Below are 14,662 nucleotides of genomic sequence, written 5' to 3' on the forward strand. Positions count from 1 at the left end.
GCTAAATATACACGGCTGTCTCCGTCTGCATTCTAGAGTCACACAGGAGTGCAGAATGGAGAAAAAAAAATCTGATAAAACAGACAACAAAGTCAAATATGACTAATATTGATGGTTTTCAGTATTATAATACCTTAATCTTTGTATTTAATCTCTACAAACCCAATAGGATGCCACAAATTTATGAGAATAAAATAATTGTAGAGAAAAAAAACACACAAAAAACAAAGACAACAGCTAACACCAAAATGTCTGTGCCCATCAATTTTTACTTTAAAAGGCTCTAACTTGAGCAAAATGACACGAAGAACCCACCTCACCAGACCGCACTGCTGATAAACACAGCCAACACCGTTGAGAAGCTCATCGCCACCGACCCTTACTGTTGATTGTTTATTTGAGCGAATGAGTCGGGCTCCTAGCAAATGCTGCCTGTCAGCAGGCGTGAAGCCAATAAAAGGCCATGAATGAACGAATGAGCGACTGCAGTGGTGCATGATGAGGAAGGAACAACAGGCGCCCTTACAGTGACATACAGCGTGGAACAGAAGACATGAACTCCTCCTTGTTCTAGTAGCATGATGATGGAATCATGAAGAAAGAGCCAGAATTACACGGACGGTGATGAAATAAAAAGATAATGGAAGAAATTACGCTACTGAGGTTCCAGAACTAGAATAACAAATACTAATGACTGACGGGGATGCATTTATTCGAATCAGATTTTTGTTTTCTATCATCTTCTTTACAAGACCGGAGTTATTAATGTGAGAGGAAGACAAGAAGAGGAGAAAACATCTGCAAAGTCAGAACTGCATCACCCGACCCTGACATGTGACTCAGAGCCGCTGACCCACGAGCTCCTACCTGCTATATTCGTATTGTGGCGTCCCAGTTTGGAGTTGAATTCTCAAAGTAGGACAGACTTCAGGACAGAGACACTTTCGGACAACCTTGGCAGGATGACTAAGCTTTTAGGGCAAGAGGAGAAATGTAAAGACGTGTAAAAAGAAATCCAGACGTCGTGGAAGACAACACATGAACCCCTACCTCGTCCTTTATGAGATTTCCTGGCAATCAATAGTTTCACGGAGGGTGCTGTTAGGAATCATTTGACAAAAATAGGTCACCTGAAACAATAAAAGGACTGTCCGTATGCAGAGATCGAAGCTAGCGGCGAGCCCTGTGTGCCTGGTGGTTGATAATGTTAGCTACGATGAAACTGTGCTAATGAGTCAGTGCTCCGCTTGAAAATGTTGTTTTCAAAAACATGGTTTTCTCTGTTTTTTTTTGTCTGATGAGGAAAATGGATTTAAAAAGAAAAGAACAGGTGAAATATAATACAAGATTTTTTTGGTGTTTATAAATCGATTCCTAATTTTTTTTTTAAAAAGACAGAATTTCTATATTTAAAAAATAAGACATACTGATAAGAGAACTATCAAATAATGTTCAAGCTTCTGTGCGGATAAAGATAAAAGGGTATTTATGAGTAGAATGTTGGCATCTGAATGAAGAAAACTGAAAAAAAAACGATATGACATCTTTTGGTGAGTGAGGAGAGAGCTAATCAAATATTAATATTTGACAATATTTTTTAATATTGTATGTTTTAGTTGAAATGAGCTGAGCGCCACAGATGTTGTAAAGATGTAAGACGGAGCATGCAGACGCCATCAAACTGCCACACCCACGTCCTCTGGTCGCAGACTGCTTTGTTCCAGCTCTGACCACTACTGTCTCTCCCTCTCTAGGTCTGTCACACACACCGCCAACAGCATACTGCAACAAAGCAGCATCAGACAGTAGGTCACACGCTGGTCTTATGCATGTACTCAAATTCCTCTCCAGTGTGCGCCGGCTGCCAGCGCTCTTCAGCAGGGCGTCATTTGGATTCGACTCCCAACCCGCAGCCAGCCCACGGTGACTGAAACCAGACGCTACTCGCAAACTAACTGACAGCACAGGCCGGTTCAACCTCGTCCAGACGGCACAAGTATGAGACAAGCACTTATTAAACACAGTAGTTCAGCTCTTTGGGAAGTGACATGAGCACTGAATAACGCAGGCTCCTGAGTCCGCAGGCATCCTGTCAAAAACGTTTATGAACTGAACCACAGAGACAAGTGAGATGTGACATTATCGGCTGCCTCTGAACCCCAAAATGACACGGTGCTAATTGCAGAGGGGCGAGAGTTTTTCTTACTACCGATTTACCCTCCAAGGCCTTTTTCACAGGCAGAGTCTGGCTGGCTTCAAGGCAGAGTAGCTGGCTGCGCTAGATCTGTCAATCCGAGCAACAGCTCCATCAATCTGCTGGCAACACAGTGAAACAAACAATGCAGACGTCAGCACCGGCCGCAGACCGAGAGGTAATACACACAATCTGAGTTCACTGAAGCGCTTTAAGTTGAAAGTTCAAGCAAAAGAGGCAGAAACAAGCTCTGTTCCCCTCCCTTCACTTCTTAGATGAGGGATTTTGAGATTTCTCATACATCTGCGCATCACACCCTCCTGCCAGTCCTCCTCAGATCGAAGTCCAACTGCAGGTTTGGCTTCTGGCTGAGCTCAGCTGCTCCACTCATGTTCTAAAATTGAGTAATTAACTTCCTGAATTGGTAAACAAAGCGATTAATTTGATATTGTATTGATGACTGCAGGGGAATTCCCTTCGCTTTGTTCCTGACCTCGAAGCAGTGGCTCGGCTGTAGCATGGTGACCGCGAGGCCTTCGGGGATTCAAGAAGCTGATCAAAGACACGTCAGCAGGGCAGACGACTACAGGCTTAATGCTTGGGAGGACGGTCATGTGGATCATGTGGATGTGCTCTCTGAAGACTACAGTGGACGAGAAGAGAGGCAGAGGAGAGAAGGGGTAGGAAGACAAAGGGAAATTCCACTCCCATACTTTGATTTATCATAGTATTGTCATAGTTCCTGTCAATATTACAATACTCGCCAAGCTCATTGTTGGTACCTATGTACACAATTTGAAAACAAACAAACAAAAAAATGAAGAATACAGGAACCAGTACTCGTGAGCGACTGTTTGCTAACAAGACACAACAATTGATAAGAAGCTGTTTATGGTTCCTGCTGCTCTCACATGTCCAAAATCAGTTAGTGTGGCAGTATTGTGTATATACAGATCTTATATATGCAGGCATATACAGAAATCATATCAGGTTATTGTACAAACTCTCAGCAAGCTGCTGCTTTTATCTCCCTACCAACTCATGCAAATTAACATTAGCTATACTTCAGTCGACATAAGGAACTATAGGAGAAGAATTCTATCAGGATTTCCTTTCCCACTGACAGGAAACAGTTGAGTGCCTGTTTGTGAACCCTTCTTTGAAACATTACAGACGTTCTCACCAACAATTAATTTATTCTGAACCTCCAAATCGTTTGCAGCGATAGGGTTTCAGTTCTTCCTATCTCATATATTTCATCTGCACAGGGGTCATTTATTTTTAGTTTGGCCTTCGTTTTTATCACCACTAGCCCTGCTTGCTACGTAGGTGTAGCGACAGCTCTGTGTGGGCATGTGACTTTCATTGTGAATTCTGCAACATCCTCAGTATATGATGCAATGTTTTAGCTCAAAAGTGGTAAGAATCCCAGAATCGAGGTTCAGAAAATCTTGAACGGACAGCTAAAGAAACCCAACTAATTTGGTGGCGCTCCAGGGAGAGACACGACTTGAAAAACACACCAAGACGTGATGAACAAGAAGTTTCTTTTGACATCCCACAGATACAAAAGCTCAAGACATGGTCAGAATTTACTAGCAGCAGGGTCGGACTGTTGTTTCTTGTTTAAATGTCCATACTCCTTCTCTTCATCCCTGTTCCCTGACAAAATATTTTGATCTGCAAGCAGCCAAGCAAGACAGAGGAGAGCATGGCGATGCTGCTGGCTGCAGCACCGGGGGACTGATCCGTCCGTGCCCTCACCAGCTGCTGTCTGCTACAAACGCTCCAAAACTCTCAGTCAAAAAAAAAAAAAAAAAAAAAAACCTTCACCAACAACACAGAGACACTTTTATTTGCATAGCCAGAAAATGCTTTAAACTATGTTGTTTATGCCGAAAGCAGCGTCAGCCATAGTACGAGGTTAAATGAATATTACAAGGAGATGTGAAAAGCGATAATGGATGCAGAAATTCACAGAGGGCCCAGCTTTGAACAGCTGAAAGAATAATAAACAGCGCAGCGCCCTGCTAAGATTCGAGCCATTTTGAAATCAAAAGGACTTCTGCTATCACGCTAACAATCTGCACCAGTGACACATATTGTACTGTAGCAACTCCTTTGAAGGAGCCTGTGGAAAAAGTGAAAGGGATTTTAATACAGTCAGACAGCCGCACGCGATAGAGGGAGGATTTCTTACAGGCTGTCGTTTTTGTCTTGGACATACTTGCTTTGAGAGTGAATCCCTGTAGAATAAGAAAAACCACACGGGGAGAATGCGTTGATCAATTAACCTCGACTGTGAGCGGAGGTTTTCAAAAGGAGCAAAGGGGACAGTGTGAGGTTTTCTTATTGGAGCAACAACACAGTAGCCACTCTCTTTCAGGCTTCATGTCACATGAATGTGACAGAGATCGGCCGTCAGTGCGCTTCTTCAACAGCAGACGTGTGTCAGCGGTCACAGGTCCATGATCACTCCAGCTGCGGATGTCAATATTCAAAAACTATGCAGGATCTGTTAATTTCCTTTTTGTCAATGCAGCTGTGAGTGTTTATTAGGAGTTAGCTAAAGGACAAATCAAATCCCAGACAAGCTCGGAAAATATGACCAGCTGCGGACGAAATGACCAACTTCCATAAAGGAAAGATTGACAAGCCAGCGGGGCTGTTCTTCATTCAGTTAGGTTTTTGTTCCTCGGGGTTGCTCACAGCAGATCAAACTCATTTTAAGCCGCTTCCAGCACAGTGATGAACTCAAAAGACGAGGCTCGGATCATCCAATATTTGAGTTGAGCCGTGCGTTCCAGTTGAACACAGAAAACTCGGGGACACCTGACGAACCTGAAGATTCAAAATGGCCATGCATCAGAAATGTCAACGCTTTAATATAACATTTTTAGCATTTTTGTGTCACATTAAATGCCTTGTGCATCCACTAAATTTCATTTTCCATCCGTAGACATGTTGCTAAAATGTCTGTACACACAAAATACCACATACAGTGTTGTTAACAACTCATAATGCAAATGGCTATCAACAATCTGTGGGTTTTTTTTTTGTTTTTTTTTACTTTTGACCATAAATACAGGCTTGCGTTGGCAAATACACCAAAACAACATTAAACTGGTAAACGGGCATAATATGGCCCCATTAATGCGCCATCACTCCCGAAAGATGAACCAATAAAGTCATGTACTGTTTGTGTTGAAAAAGCAGAAGAGGTCGACCACCGTAACCCTATGCAGGGTTACCAAGAGAAAGGCAACAAAGGAAACCTGACTACTGCACCGCTGTCTCCTCTCATCTGACGCTATTTAAGATGCCCCCACACAAGCCACCCCCACCTAAAGATCTATAAATACACCTGGTTAGAGATTCATACAGCAGCGCTGACATGGTATGTGAAACATTGACCTCATCCTGGTATTGTCTTACACGAAGACTGCAGCAGGTTCGAGCTTGATTTGACTGCAAACTACAAACACACTGCTCAAACTGAGAATGCAGGTCAGTGGGCTGCTGGATTGAAATGATTTTCATCAGTTTACAGTCACCAGCCAACAGATCAGCTCCTCCCTAAATCTGCTGATGGGCTTACCTTCATGATCTACATCATCATCATCAGAGCTTGTAGATTATGATAAATCCCTGAGAAAAGTGATTGGGTGGCTGAGGAAAGGTCAGCTGTGAGATCATACTGGCTAGTTGTTGTTTTTTCCATAAAAGAAACAGAGCAAGAGCTTTGATCTTGATTTGAGAGAAAAATAAATCATCTTCAGGTGTAAGTCATGTCCAAACCTTTTAGACTTAGAGTAATACTTCACCCACAGAGAGTTTTTCACGGGTTGTTTTTTTTTTTTCCACTGCTGATTTACTTCTTTGTGACTCCAGAATGCAGGAAGAGACAGCAACACGTAACATTCAGCTTGAAGCGAAAGGTGGCCACCGACTACAAACAACAGCAAAACTCGCCAAAAATATTCATTTACAAACTCAACTCAAGAGCGTTGTTCCAATATAATCCACGTCTTCTTTAACCAGCCACACACTCAATAATCCCTAAAAACTTAATTTGAGCTAAAAGCAAACCAACTGTAGCCCTCCCTGTTCAGTTGACATGTGTGGTAATGTGAACTTTGAGCAGTTTTGCTTTAAGCTACATAAATGTTGGTGTCTATTTCTACATTCAGGACTCACACACAAGGTCACACAGTGGTGGAAAAAAAAACATCTTCATGAGCTCAAGATACAAAATACAGTTTTTTGTATCACTAACATAATTAATATAAGTGGACATCATGCTTGGATGCAGACTACACAAACAGAGCGGCACCGCCTGGAAAGGAGGGTCAAAGGAAAATGTGGTGGGATTCAAGCAAAGCAGACAAACCACAGGATTTGTTACAGTAAATCTTATTTTAGCATGAAATTCACAGGCTAGATACTTTTAAATCCATCCATAAAACTGCTCACTGTACAAACAGATCAATCAGACAAAAAAGAGTGAGATTCAAGAGACGTCTGACTTCTCCAACTAGCTGCTAACTACTGATGAGCTCACCCATCCCCTCTCGCACCTGGCTACAGGAGCCAAGCTCGCACTTGTGGTTGAGTTATATCAGATCGCATTCCCACCGCAAACAAACAGCTCCAGATCTAAAGAGTCTCTGTGGTTTTGGCCTGCAACAGAGGAAAACTGCTGCGTTCAGATCTGCCCAAACAAAGCGCACCAAGAGAGAAAGAGTCATCCAACAGCACTGAACAACTTACATTTGAAAATAACCCAAAATCCTAGGATTTAAGTGTCGGTCCTATTTTGGTCCACAGTAAACAAAACTGCAGGTACAAACACAGCCTGAGGGCAAAGAACCAGCGAACCAGCGTCACAGAGCTAACACCAGTGAGGGTCAACCATCCCACGCCACCTGTGTCTGGGCATACTGCACTTGAACACAGCGAGATGCTTTCAGCTGAGCGTTGACGAGCATGCACATTCTGCACTTGCATGATAGGAAATAGTTCCGTACCAGCAGGTGGCGCAAGACTGGATTCATCGTTCAAAAAAGGGAAACCAGGGTAAACAAAGCTGCATTTGTGAAAAAACTGCACCACTCTCACTCTGTTTACTTGTACGTCTAACTGAAAATAAACCTGATAAAAAGCTTCAGATGAGTCTGGTGTTGTCAGGAATGATCAGCTGAGACACAGATGAAAAAGTCCTGAGCACGTCCTTTGACTAAACTTGTTCGATCGCTCATTTGTCTTAAGATTTGTTTCCATTTGCAAAAAAAAAAAAAAAAAAGTAACATCTGGCTTTAGTCTGCAATGGAAAAGGATTCCAATGACCCTGCCGTGGACGCAGGTATTTACCAGCTCCACTTTTGATTGGCACTGATTAAACCTAAAGCTCAGGTTAAACCAGGAATTTACAGTGATGCCATTCAGAGTTTGAAAACAGACCGAAGCAACAGATGTACATTAGCAACCAGCGACACGCCGTCACTGCCCTCCGTGCTGCTTTCTAATAGATTGCGCATTCCATTTACAATGGGAAAATATTAAGCATCAATTCATGATGAGATCCCGTCTACCTTTGAATCTCATAGGAGGCTCCATTCATCTGCATCATAAAGTGCAGTTTCTCCTCTCTGGCTATGAGATGGTGGAATAACTGTGCTCCTGAATTCTAAATGAACCGGTGACATAAGACTATTAGAAAGTGCTGGTTAAAAAAGACATGTAGCGACGTTATAAGAGCATCAACAACGGAGGAGAACGTGTCTTCAAGCAGCTCTGAAAAGGGATTAAAGCCTCATTCTCCATGAATTATTAAAACCAAATGTTATTCCCGTTCCAGCACCGTTAATATGCGATGGGATGTTTAAATGGAAAGTGACTGCGTAGAGAAAGTCTTTGCCATGATGTCTTCATCCGTCACATATTTGAAGCGGAGCTGCTTTCGGGCTTCTCCAGCGCTTTCACGAATGTCTTTGCTGGGCAGCTGGAGCTGTCAAAGCAATGTTTTCAGTTCTGCTCTCAAAGGCTTTGCCACTTACATAATAACCCGAATGAAATGTTAATGTCAGCAAAGTTGACAGCGCAATAAGGGAATTCTCCAAGTGAAACAGCAGCAGGGGGATCAGACTGAGCAGATCACCTCCAGGAGGGGAGAAACACTGGTCTGATGCTCTCTGGCGTTCCACAATAATCTACCTGTAAGGACGTCATCTGAGAGTGACATCACTGTGGTATTTTGTGAAGATTGCCAGAGGCCGGCAGAAGCCGCAGTCACATGCAACCGCGGCTCCTCAGAGATGTTGCCCAACAGAGGCACTTCAGAGCTGGAGGAGGAGGAGGGCGGGTCCTCCTCCCCTCAGCTGGGCTGCAGAACGGAGACCTGAGGGACACTGGACCGTCTGGCCGAGGACGCACAGGCTTGTTTTAACACGTCAACTGCTTTGAAACCACCTCATTTCTGCAACCGCAGAAAGCCGACTGCTGGACAAAGTCACTTTGTTTGTTGTGACACTAAACTGATTGTGTCAAAATCACATTAAAAGAATTAAATTGTGCAGAGTGGAGTTGGCCACTCAGGCCTGAATCCCTGCTGTGTGCCACTGCTGTCATTTCTAGTCATTCCTCAAATAACGACTTGACTAAAGACGGTTTAACTAAACTGGCTCATCTTTGTGGTGAACAGACCTCACAACTGACATCATCATCTCTTAACTGCTCTCTCAATTAATCGTTTGATCCTTTAAATGTGATAACGTGGAGGAAACGGCCAAGTGAACATATTCAGGTTCATATTTAAAGGGATGGAGAAAAGAGTGATATGATGGAGCCCTGAGAGTTTGGACATGTTCCTTCGAATCCATCAGTGACTTTGCTCATTTTCTAGCCATAAACTGATGAATTAATTGCTTCAGCGTCAACACGGGGATGCAACAAACAATCATTTCATTATTGATTCATCAGTCTGTCGAATAAAATTTTGAGAAAACGCTCAACTATTTCCTACCACCCAAAGCGATGTGTTGAAATTGCTTCTTTTTTCAATCCAGTGGTCCAAATCTCACAAGTCTCTTCTCTGTTTACTCGAGTCAGGAAACCAGCTCCTGCCTGACTTTGCTGTTGTTGTTTTTGCATGAATAAAGACTGTAAGAAAACAGTTGGCATTTAATTTTCTTTCGATCAATTCATCAACACATTGCTGCAGCTCTGCACTAAAACAGGTGATGACACATGCACTGGTTTTTGTCCGTAATTCTCTGTTTAATTTGCTGTTTTTCATTTATAAATATTTTCATGTATTCACTTGGATGCACATCTTGCACCAGTAAAGTTAAACCTGCCTGGTCCACCTCTCCATCTCCGCCGGAAGGAAACTTAATTGATTGCCTATCGTGTCTGATTTGTCAGTTGTGATCAGCAGGAGCTCGGGTGGACCCTCTTCCACAGCATCACGAGCGGCTGAACATCCTGTAGGAACCTCACCACCATCGGTGATGTCACGCCTCGCACATCATGATGGAAAAATATCACCAGGCAGCTCGTCATAACCCGACAGCAGAGACTAAATGACACCGAAACCTAAGGATAAGTGAGATTCGCCCAGAGCCCTGCGACAATGGACCCGTCCCCGCTCCGTTTATACCGATGCGTCACGTTTGTTGCTGCTGCTGTCACAAACACATCACACCTCAGCCCAGATGTGGCATCCAGGGTGCACAAGGCTACATCTGGGAATGAACATTTACGCATTATGCAAGAAAACAGTGTGACATTTATGCCAGGCGGCGGCAGCGACAGAGGGGTGAGGAGGGGAGAGGAAGGGTAAGCTGGGATCCTGGAGCCCTGGGTGCATATAGGACTGCTGCTGCTGCTGCTGCTGCTGCTGCTGCTGCTGCTGCTGATGGGGGGGGGGGGGTGCTGGACCATGTCGGTTCATTTATCATGATCATACTTGTAGGATCTGATTCTGGTTGGGGGACGCCAGGCTGCAGCTGGTGGGTGATGACTTGGCAGTGAGACAGGCAGCAGCAGCTCGCAAGACGGAGGTTTGACATTTTCACTCCCGTCCGTTTTACTGACAGCGAGCTGTGAATCGACAGCGTGTGTAAGTGATAAACAGGAAAAAAAAAAAAAAGAAAGAAAAAGAAAAAAAAAGCCCTCACCTCCTCCTGTGTGCCTCCGGTCTGCTGCTCCGTAAATCCCCGCTATGTTTTCTGACGAGGAAGAGCAGGCAAGACGTGCGCCTCCGGTCCAGAAACTCCGCCGCTTTTACCGCAGGGAATGTGCGTAACCGTCCGCACCACGTATCCCGCTGCTGCTCCGCCCGCTCAAACCTCTAAATCTTCCAATAAACCATCCAAGTTGTTGTTTCTCCTGTCTTCGTCTCAGTCCCGGTAGCGTCTGGTTTCAGTCCCCCCGTCACGTCGACCTCCTCCCTCGGCTCCTCTCTGCTCTCTGCTCCCTTTTCTTCTCGTTTACAATCGCTGCAAGCCGAGCCGTGCGTACTCTCGCAGTGCGCGTCCACGCAGCCTGTAGGGTGGGAGCTGCCTGCCTGCCTGCCTGCCTGGGATATATGTGTGACGGGTGGGTGGGATTTGGGGGACGCTCCTGGTGGTGAAATTGTTTTCACGTGAGGGGGTGACGGTTCAGTTTGGTTTTCATTGAAAATTTGCCGATGGAATTAAGATGCTGTTTAAATTACAGGCAGCAACGACACTCAGCACATGACATGACTGACACGAGAGCGGAGAGCGGGGTGTGGCCTCTGAAGAAGACCCCCCCCCCCCCCACACCCACACACACACACAAACGTGTGGATGAACCAGAACATAAAATCACAACTATTAATTTTGCAGCAATGAGGAACTTAAAGACAGAAGTGCAGCCGTGGAGGGTTTTTTTTTTTTTTTGGTCTTATTTTATTTTTGCATAATTTGAGGCCTCGAGACATAATTTATTCCCACATGGTAATTATTTTGAGGCCAAAAGGTATCACTTGTTCAGAAATATAAAATACTTAAATATGTGAAACATGCGATGCATCGTTGCTAAGAATTTCTCCAAAAAATCTCTCAAAAAAGTACAAAAGTTTTCTCGTTCTCTCTGCGGCCCCTCCAGGGCTCTGTGGACGCCACCTACTTTACTATTAAAAAAATACTTTGCTGCAAGAAGTGCTCCCTTCCCAGGCATTAAAAAGATAGCTTTTATTTAATCTGTTCAAGAGAGCTGCTGAATAACGTTCACGGTCGCTCTGGTAATTTATGGTGCTGTTGAACTGCGCTGGCTTACAGATATTTACTGCATCTCTTTTACAGTGAATTACTGTGGACAGAATATAAGGAACACCTCTCAATGCAAGTCTGCACAGTTCAAAATCATAAATAAACTGCAGCCCCGGTGGTGACTATTAAAATAATAGTGAGCAAAACTGAATCTTGCTGTAAAAATACTATGGCTAAAGAATTAAAACAGTGGAAATGACAACACCCTGCCACTTTACCATTTTCCTAGCAGTTACATTAATGTCAGTCATAGTGCTTAACTGCATTTTCTGTGTCTGAAATACACCTAAATTGGATTTTGTGTGTGTGTGTGTGTGTGTGTGTGTGTGTGTGTGTGTGTGTGTGTGTGTGTGCAGCCGTCCAACTTTCCGACTTTGACGGGTAAATTGTGTAATGAGAACTTAATATTTTCAGTTAAAACTCCCCGTGACTGTCAGCTAGACACACGCTCAGTGTGACGTCCGCCTCTAAGAAGAAATGCATGGCAGATATCAGGTCCAAGCTGGTTCCCTTTGTGTCATATTCACTCTGAATTAATCACACACAAGAGTACCATTTTTCTTCTTCAGAGTCGTGTGTTGACCGTTAAAAAAAAAAAAAAAAAAAAAAAGTCCCCATGAGCGAGTGCTCCTCTCACGTGACACACCTCCTTGTCAGAATGGATTTGTCAGTTGAAAGGTCAATGTTTCATATTTTGTTATCACCGTGGGGGTGCTGGATGGAAATTCAACTCCTGGTGAAGTGTAACTTAAATAGAAATAACAGACATCTCAGTGAATCTAATTAGAGGAGATTTTGCGGCAGATATCAGAAAAAGTGCTGCAGGGTTGCTTCACTCTCTGCAGACCTGTGACAGACAATACCCCTGCTGGCAGGGGGTTTAACGCTCTTTACCTTCAAGTGTGTGAGGGAAGAAACAGATCTCCTCTGGCGGGCCTGAAAACATCCCACCTGTTTTTCACGGGATCAGTTTCCAGCCCGGTGACATATTTACCAGTCAGACATTTTGAAAAGGAAATCCTCCCTTCGGCCCTGAAAGTTGGAATCTAACTCCGCGTCGAGGGGCCCTCAGCGTGCACATTCAGGCCAGCGTCAGTGTACAAAATGACAGGAGCTTCACATAAAATAACAGAGACAGTAGCTGAGGCCAGAGGGTGGGCTGATGGAGACAAAAGACTGGAAAGTTTGAAATACAGGGGAGCATAGCCAGGAGGCCAGAAAACTGAGAAAGGATGAAGGAGAAACTCTCAAAAACAGAGACAGGAGCTACAGAAGGGGCGTCCCCGTATGGAGAGTGAGATTTGGAGGTTGTTTTGTTTTTTTTTCTTAAAAGAAGAGGTCACGTGTGCAAGAAATGGCGGTATGGTTCTCCAATCTGGAATAAAGATACTGGCAAATTTAAACAGAAAATAAAAAGTGTCCACTGTCCACATCTTTGGAAATATACACTCATCAACCCTCCAGATGTAGAAGTTATCTTACCTGGACAATTAGCATGAGCACTGTTTGCAGCTGGTTAGCATAGCTTAGCTTTTAGACCGGAAACAGGGTGAAATAACCAGCAAGACTGTCCAGAAGTAACCACCTTCACTATGCTCTTTTTTTTTTTAAATCTTTATATGTTCAACTACATTGGGTTTCCTGATTCAGCAGCACGGTGGTGCAGTGGTCAGCACTGTCGCCTCACAGCAAGAAGGTTCCGGGTTCGAGTCCCAGCTCCAGCACAGGATCTTTCTGTGTGGAGTCTGCATGTTCTCCCTGCTCCTGTGTGGGTTCTCTCTGGTACTCCAGCTTCCTCCCACAGTCCAAAGACATCAAGAGGGGACGAGGCTGATTGATACTCTAAATTGACCGTAGGTGTGGCTGGGAGAGCCAATGGTTGTCTGTCTATACATGTTGGCCCTGCGATGGACTGGTGACCTGTCCAGGGTGAACCCCGCCTCTCACCTGAAGGTTGCTGGGATAGGCTCCAGCCCCCAGAAAGTTAGAAAATTACTATTTGAAGTCACATTTAGTTAATGAAGTTACAACTTAGGGGAAGCAGCTGAACTTTGAGACACTTTGGGACTTTTTGTGGGTCTCCATGTCAGGGGAACAAGAATTCGTGACCTCAGATTTCTAAAAATCACGCAACCCTAAAACTACTGCTTCTGAACAACAAACAGATGGGAAAAAAAAAAATCCCAGAACTGAATGTTCACCTGAGATGACATCATCTGTCTGATACCTGTCTGAGTTCCCAGCTCTGGATGTCCCACCATTTCAAAATTCACTGATAATTTGGCTTTGTCATGTTTTCCCAAACATCTCTGATGAGGTGACATCAGGCGGACGCTGTGACTCACGACCCCGAGGTGAAGAACTGAATGAAGGCTAATTTTACCGCATGCAGTTTTTATTGTTTGACGTTTTCATAATGTGGGAAATAACACCGTCTGCAAAAGGTGAAATGAATCATGTTTACCTATAAAACTGATGATGTCACAAACCCTGTGAGAGATTAGATCCTGAACTGAAAGCAAAAGGACTTCAGAGTTTTTGTGAGACATTAATTGCAGTACCTGAACACCCATCTGCCAGTGTAAAGTCCAGGATTTGTTGGCTCCCACTTTGGGTCGGAAGTGGGCGCCAACAAATCCCGTAGACGTGGACTTTCCTGTTTTAACAGCAGTAACCTCCTTTGTTTCTGCGGTGACATTTCTTTTCAACATCTTACGTGACACAACCACTGCACAATGTGGTATTAGGAGGTTGTGGTCATTTCATGTGTTTTCTGATAGATGACCTTAGTATACATGAGCTCTTACACCTGCTTTCTGTCTAATGGCCAGCAGAGGGCGACAACAATGGCTTCAAAACGTAACTGGAATGCATTTATTGCTTCAGGAAACATTTTTCCAAATAAAGTTCTGCTCTCGATCACATTTCAGTGCATTCCTGAATACGGTTTTAAATCCTAGTCCCATTTTGTGTAAAATGATTACGAAGGGTTTCATTGTGATTTTTTTAGGTTGCCACCACTGTGACCTCGGTCTCCGCCCCTCAGTCCTCCCAAGCTGCCCTGGCTTGTGCAAGTACAGCCAACATGCCAAACACCATGCACCAGGTGGCTACATCCACTCTCTTATACAGTTTCTCCCACTCTTTTACTCCGATGTGGTTGTAAAATATC

At 44.0% G+C, this 14,662-nt stretch overlaps 1 protein-coding gene across 10 annotated transcripts in view; it reads right to left on the reverse strand.

The window, feature by feature from the left end:
- LOC147259277 (unconventional myosin-IXAa-like) overlaps window positions 1-10,777 on the reverse strand; it is a 122,513-nt gene extending 111,736 nt beyond the window's left edge. For 5 of the 10 annotated variants that reach the window (XM_086209565.1, XM_086209562.1, XM_086209563.1 and 2 more), the window contains exon 1: window positions 10,372-10,777. The gene's annotated coding sequence lies outside the window, so the exon portion shown is untranslated. The remainder of the gene's footprint in view (window positions 1-10,371) is intronic. The other 5 variants (XM_086209570.1, XM_086209566.1, XM_086209568.1 and 2 more) reach the window with 1 other exon arrangement.
- Between the last annotated feature and the right edge of the window lie 3,885 nt (window positions 10,778-14,662).

This window comes from Aulostomus chinensis, chromosome 7 (genome assembly GCF_037954235.1).
Source record: "Aulostomus chinensis isolate RoL2024-O1b breed Wild chromosome 7, RoL_Achi_v1.0, whole genome shotgun sequence".
Taxonomy (NCBI): Eukaryota; Metazoa; Chordata; class Actinopteri; order Syngnathiformes; family Aulostomidae; genus Aulostomus; species Aulostomus chinensis.